Genomic DNA, 7,771 nt, shown 5'->3' with positions numbered 1-7,771 from the left:
TTAATGAGGGCATAATGATGTCTTGGAGAGGAGCAATAGCGTCCCTTAGATTGGTACTAAAGAGTTAAACAAGTGTTAAGAAGGTTCCATAAGGATTGGGGATCAAACGAGTCGACGAGAACGAGTTCCGGACAACTGGACATTATACGGCCAGACATACTGGCCGTATAAAATCCACGGACTGTATGTCCAGGCCGTAGATTCAGCCCAGAACAACATACTTCACTGGACCAAATATACGGTCCAAACATACGGTTAGTGAAAATTATATGGACCGTATGTTGGTCCGTATAACTTGGTCGGGGCTGATTTCAATTATTAAATATAAGGACCCTCCTCATTTAATTCATTTCATTTCCACTCTCCTCTCCTCAAGAAACATCTAGAATATTCTCCATAACTCATTCCCAAGAAGAATCAAAGGAAACCCATGATCAATAACACTAAATCCATGAAACAAAGTGTATGAAACCTAGCTAAAGTTCATCTACCTCAAGAAAACCCAAGAGAGGTGAAGTAGGGTTTTGGTGCTAGAGGAGTAACTCCACTCAAAACTTGTTCAACCATCATCTAAGGTGAGTTTCATGACTATACCATGTTGTTTAAGGTATTGGAAGGCTAAGATACTTGAATTGTAGAAAGACATAGAAAATGGGTCATAAATGAGTGAATAGTGTCATGGTTGAATGGTAGTTGGATGGAATCATGAATGTTGGTATGTTGTGATTATGAATACGTTATAAATGACGTTTAGACCATGAAATAGGTATCATATATGAGAAAACGCGATAATGAGTTATAACTATAATTGTGGAGAAATTGAAGAGAAATGGTGGATTGTGGTTAATGTATATAAATGATGATTGTTGTTTGTAATATTGTGGATGTTGATATGAATGTTTGGGAGTTGATATAGAATATGGGAAAGGTAGTATAAACAAAGGAAATGCTGCCCAATTTTCCCTAGAAATAGTAACGCGTTCTTGTAGTCGATTTACTGACGTTGATGCGAATTCTCTCTTGAAGGTAGAAACGTGACATTGAAGGAGAAAAAGCGAACGATAGCTTAGTTAAACGTTAAAAGTATGTGAGGTTAGTCCTTTATTTCTAATGGCATGAATCCTATAGCATGACTTTCCTTCCTCTTCATAAATTTCTACATTTCCGGAAAGTTAGAAGCCTATGTCTATGAATAGCTATATAAGATAAGAGATATGTTATAAGTCCCATAATGATGATGATGAGCTAAAGTATAGAGATTCTAAAATGTACGACATGATGATTCTATGACGTTAATGATGCTAATCATTGCTTACACTCACCTTATATGCTAATTCTTTCAAGGTGAGGCAGAATATCAACGAATGCTCCATAATGAAATCGGGGGATCACGACCTTACGTCACCCCAATAAAGTATAGTTGTCCTTGAGTCTTATGCATGTACTATGATAGGCATATTATGATGAGCATACCATGATGAGCATAGTATAATGATGATATACACCGCACCTATATGGCCGGGCAATCACCGCTAAGGCGGGCAGCGTATACACCATGGCCAGATGGCTGGGCAGACACCACTAGTGGGCGGCATGAGATGATACCCCGAACGCGGGAGGCCTGGACGCAGGCTAATGTTATGATTATCACACTGATCCGATATGGACGGGCAGCTTATACATTATTACACCGTACCTATATGGACGGGCAGCTTATACATTATGCATATACGATATGATGATGAGTATGAGTAAGACAGCATGACTTATTTCCTTCATACTTGACAGTCATATACAGATGTTCCATATTGCTATTTCCTTTACTTCATTGTCTTATTTCATTGTTTATGCCTCTCATACTCAGTACAATATTCGTACTTACGTCAGTTTCCTTTGGACGCTGTGTTCATGCCCACAGGTAGACAGGGAGGAGAGCTCGAGCCAGATTCGTAGTAGCTGTCAGCTGATTTGAGAGCACTCCATTGTTCTGGAGGTGCTTGATTATTCTTTTGTGTATATTCATGTATATGTATTTTGGGCATGACGGGGTCTTGTCCCATCTGTATATTTAACACTCCAGTAGAGGCTCGTAGATACGTAGTGTGGGTTAGATGGTCTCACGAGATGTTATTATATATATTATTTTGATGGCCGAGAGGCATATGTATATAAAAGTATTTATGTTTCCATATGGTATATGATTGTCCTACGATTTGAGTATAAATGTGATAAAAGAGCACTAAATGAGCATAATGAGAAATAGGACGAGCGGTGCTCGGTGGTTAGCCCCGGGTACCCGGCGCGGCCCCTAGCTGGGACGTGACAGTGTTATGTAATGGGTGTCTAACATTGCATATATATATATATATATATATATATATATATATATAATGGGTTGTGATGTGTTTTATTATTTCTCATATTAATTGCTAGTTAGTGGTTGCAAACACTTACTTATGCACAAACCCTAGTTTTGTTTGGGAAGATGAACTAGGGTTTGAGTTGAAATAATATAACAAGGACTCGGGGTGCTAACCCTCGTTTAATGAACTCACTTAGGGTTGAGAAGAGTTCTACTTGGCATATTTAATCGGTTTTACTTGCAACTTTTCTGTATTTGGGAAAATCATGAAAAAAAATACTTTCTAACTATTGGAAAATATTAGGAAGTGCATTAGAGATTAAATGCAAACAAAACCACGACCCATTAGAAATATATCATATTGATACCCATATCATAACATCTAATCACAGCGGGGACACAACTTTGGTTCTTTTAATCCAAACAAATTCCAAATACTTTAAAATAGCGAATACAAACTAAAACCCCTTTTCTATACTAGTCGGAATAGAACTAAAGTTTTTAGAGATTAGTAAAATATATAATTAGTATTTGTTTCACACTTTATTCCCTGTGAGATTCCACCCCAATCTAGTTGGGTTCACTACTAAAAAAACAGTATTTCCCGACCTCAAAAAAATAGCAATTTCCGACCTCATGAGGTCGATTTTGGGCAAAAACCGACCTCAAAATCAGGTCGGAAAATAGTGGGTCGGAATTATTACCGACCTCATGAGGTCGCAAAAAACCGACCTCATGAGGTCGGTAATGTTTTTTAGTCGGGTATTAATTAAATAAAATACCGACCTCATTAGGTCGATAAATTATATTAATAATATAATTTATTTTCAGAAAACCGACCTCATGAGGTCGGTAATTTGCAGTTTCTGGGAATATTATGCATAAAACCGACCTCATGAGGTCGGTAATCTGCGAAAAAAATGGTAGGATCCAGCTGCTATTCCAGCTGCCCCCCCCCCCCCCCCCCTGTCAAGATGAAAACAATTTTATATTCGACTAAAACCAGCTCAAATAGCTGCCAACAATTCACCAAACTACTAAAAAACATAAAACATTAAGCTACTTCAACAAACACATATATCACAACCAACAATACGTCAAATTCAATTCGAAACTACTTCAAAGTTGAATCAAAACGTCATTCAAACATTCCGAAGAAACATTAAGCTACTTCAACATTCACAAACATCTACACAACATTAAACTACTTCAACCTTTGCAAACATCCACAAAACATTAAACTAGTAGATCTACACTAAGTTAGTCTACAACATTAGACTAAGTTAGTCTACAACATTAGACTACTAACCATATATGGACATTTATCACAGGTACTCCGACTAAATTCTCTACAGAGAGAAGATAAAAAACAATACTTTTGATTTCTTTTTGGTGTAAAGAGGATTTGATTATGATGCAGAATCTTTGTTAGACACATCTGAGTCCATGCTGATTTGATGTGAAGCTGGATTTTTTTGTAAATATTCAAAGCACAATTCCTGCTGCTTTTATAAAACTTACCCTTAACATCAGCCTATTATTAAGAGGTCCAACTACTCATGTGATCCAAGAGAACTTCACAATAGGTAATCACACTTTGTGTTAGTTGTTTCTTTTAAGAATGGTTTAGCTGAATATAAATGGGAGAAGACCAACCTCTATATGTCTTCTAGTTCTTGCCACATCTAAAGGACATGTTGCAGCAGCTGCAAGACTTCTTGCAACAAATCCAGCAGAGAAGTTTGCACCAAGGACAGTTGTTGCACTTGTTTCATCTCCCACCAGGCCTAGTAGCTTCCTCCTAACCTTCACAAAAGTAGCGAGAGTTCTATTCAATTAAATGCAGTGTGAGTGAAGGGATAGCACCAAGTTATGGACTAGAAGCACTTACTGGCTCAAGAGCAGACCAGCAAATTGCAGAGAAAGGAACATCACGAGCTAGTTGTGCCCCTAGACCAGTCCAGAGGAGGCGGTAGGCTTGCATTGCTATCCATTGGTTGGTGGGAAGGAATTAACCACAATGTGTTAGCATAACATTAAAAAAAAAAAGGCAAGAGTAGGAGCAGGAGCAGGTAAACTTCCATTACGGATTACACAAAGAAATTGAATATGTTCAATGTCATATCCTGTAAGTTACACTTTTAGCTGATATATTCTGTGTCTCTCAAACAACTAAAACTAGAGGGCAGTTAGTTAATTAGGATGGAATTTAACTTGTATTTTCTTACTAATTTTGAAAGGATCAAGTATTTCTTCGCAAAACCTTGTAAAGTCTAAGCTTCTTATAGGTCTATTCAAAAATCAATTAAGGACAAGATAATTCAGAGAGAACTTCTTCACAGAAAGCATCATTGGTATGTTGAATTTCCCCATAAATTTACAGAGAAATAAAGTCCCTTAAATAATTATATTACAAGAAAACCTGCACTTCAATGGGAACTCCAAGGAATCCAAGGAAGAGATGAAAGCTCCAACTAGTGTATTGTCATTGTCACTGAAGGAACATAAGACGGCGGAGGGAAAATAAAAAAGGAAGAGCATAAGATGGCCAAAATAGATAGTTCAGAGGATAAGACTAATGCTGGTTAAAGGTGGATGGCCCTAATCAGTATGGAGCATGTAAATCCACATAACCTGCCTGTTTATTCAAACAACTTTTATATATGTACAAGGCAGGAACCTATCGAGTCAAGACTAATGCTAACGATGAAGAGGGATAGATAGTACAATATAACTATGTGAAGTAAACTAAAGCAAGTTTGATGAAGAAGTATTTGATGAAGAATATTACAATTTTGATGATAGCTGTTTACACTATTGACTGGAGAAACGACCCCAACTAACGTCTTCTTCTTTCTGTGTTTTTCTTACTTCGGTGTGATAAGTAGTTCACCTTCATTTCTTTAAGACATAAAAAATGCATACTAGATGACAACTGAGCTGTTTGAAAGTGAATCAGTAAAGTAGGCCTTCGAGGGAACCCGCAGTCACTACCATTCAGATGTGCACAGGGTAAACCCCGCTCCTGTGTAATAGCACCGCAAACCATACAAGAGAGATAACCCGCACTAGGCAAGCCCCGTGCGACGAGCTCGACCCAAAAGGCAAATCTTCGTACGCAGGGGTTTTTGAACCAGAGACCTCCATTGTGGAAGCCCCATGCTCAACCAACTAAGCCACCCTTGCGGGTACAGTGCATGCTTTAGATACATCAATATGCCTTTGTTTTTTCAAGAAATCACATAGCAAAAACTTAAACTAGAAAAGGAAGAAAAGAAAACTTTCACACTGTTGTTCTACTTCTTTTCTCTCACAAAATTGGGTTTAACCAAAACTGAGAAATTAACAAAAGGGTATAAACAGATCCAAGTTCACTTCCTTCCTAATTCTACACCAAAAAACACAATTTCATTTGGATACTCACCTACTGAAACAGGTAAATCTAAGCATGATACAAGTAAGAAAATTGAAAGGAAAAGTACCTTAACACAGATTCTGCAGTCGCTCCGAGGTCTAATGAACTTCTTGACCCTCTTCTTCACAACCTTATTCTTCAGAGATACAAAATAAAATGCATTGAAGCTAAACCGGTTTGTCTCTAAGAAGTTAAATAAAAAATAAGAATAGAAAAACATGATACGAAACCAAAATACTAAGAAGTTAAACTTCCACTATGACCTTCTTCAATATAAACTCATCATCATCAATAATGAATGAACATATTTGTATGGGACGGCGGAGACGGTGACTGGCAAGCGGCGACGGTGACTGGAAGGCGGTGATAGTGACTGGCGGGCGGGTTTAGGGTTAGAGATTGGGGGGAGAGAAAAGGTGAGAGGAAAGAGAGAGAAAATGAATAGATGAAGGGTACGTATATATTTAAGTGGTATGTATTTTTCATTTATTTGACTAATTATACCGACCTCATGAGGTCGGTATGTATAATTATTTTATAAATTTATTTTTAATTAAAAGCATACCGACCTCACGAGGTCGGTTAATTAAAAATTAATTTTAATAAACCGACCTCGTGAGGTCGGTATTCTTTTAAATTAAAAATAAAATTATTATATTTAGCATCAAATAAATTCCCGACCTACTGAGGTCGGTACATTACGTTTTTCAAATTTTGGTACAATATTACCGACCTCAAGAGGACGGTTTATTTTTAAAAAAATTGAAAAATAAATATTACGACTTTACCAACCTCATGAGGTCGGTTATTTTCCGACCTTAACTGAGGTCGGTATTTTTGAGGTCGGGAAATACTGTTTTTTTAGTAGTGGTTATTATATTAGACACCGACCGCCTTACGCCATATTTTAGGTGTAATTTGAGCGTATCACTTGCGTGTTAAAATATGTTGTGATGTGATTGATGTGCAACTTCAAGAGCTTACTGATCATTGTGATGTAGTGAGTAGTGATATGCTTCTTGAGATGGATAGCTTGAATCCAATAAATTCTTTTGCTAATTTTGATAAAGGTAGAATCATGACTTTAACAAAGTGTTACACATATGAGTTTGATGAAGTACAAATTCGAGATTTGAGTTACCAACTTGATACTTTCATATTTCATATGCGAGGTGGTAATCCTAAATTCTCCAACTTGCAAGGAATTCGTGATTTGAGAAAAATATTGGTTGAGAAAAATCTTGCGGACACTTATTCACTTGTTTATTCAGTTAGCCGAAGCTCAAATTGATTTAATGACGCATGACACCTAGAAACTCCAAATCCTGGATTCGCCTCTGGTTGTAGGTATATGCGGGTTTAAATAATTTTTTTGGTTGCCCTATTAAATATTCTGCCAACTATCAGCAATACAAAAGTCTGATTACAACCATACCATTCCAACCTTTTGTATTCATCTTTTGCTATTGTAGTATTGATCACACCAAATCTGAATCCCCCACACTTTTTTTGTGGTTATCAAAAGACAAAATGAATAAAAAGCCTCACTTAGTCGTAAATTGTAACTCTTCTTGGCTGTAAGTTTTGTTCTTTTTTTTTTCTTCAAGTTTTTGCTCGCGTGGCTTTTCAAATAGGGCAGTTTGAATAGTATGTAATTTTGTGATGCGGAGACCTACATAGATGAATTGTTATTTGTTAATTTTTATTGAGTTGTACACAAGTCACAAGATAGATGTTTATTCCTAAAAATAGTGAAACCTATCTTTCTTATCTTACAACAACTTTTAAATTAAATTAGTACTACTATTTAGCGAGAAAAGCAAATCCTTTATAAATTTCACAATTTAATGTCACATATTTACAAGGTTAAACAATTTTAAAGATAGACAATCTGTAACAGCCCAGTAACGCGTCACTAGAAGGTAAGATGTGCTTACCTATATACCCAACACATCTCTTGTGTTTTGCTGATATAGGACTTTCCTCCTAAGCTG

The sequence above is a fragment of the Lycium barbarum genome, chromosome 11 (genome assembly GCF_019175385.1).
Source record: "Lycium barbarum isolate Lr01 chromosome 11, ASM1917538v2, whole genome shotgun sequence".
NCBI classification, from domain to species: Eukaryota; Viridiplantae; Streptophyta; class Magnoliopsida; order Solanales; family Solanaceae; genus Lycium; species Lycium barbarum.
This window is presented reverse-complemented; position numbering follows the sequence as displayed.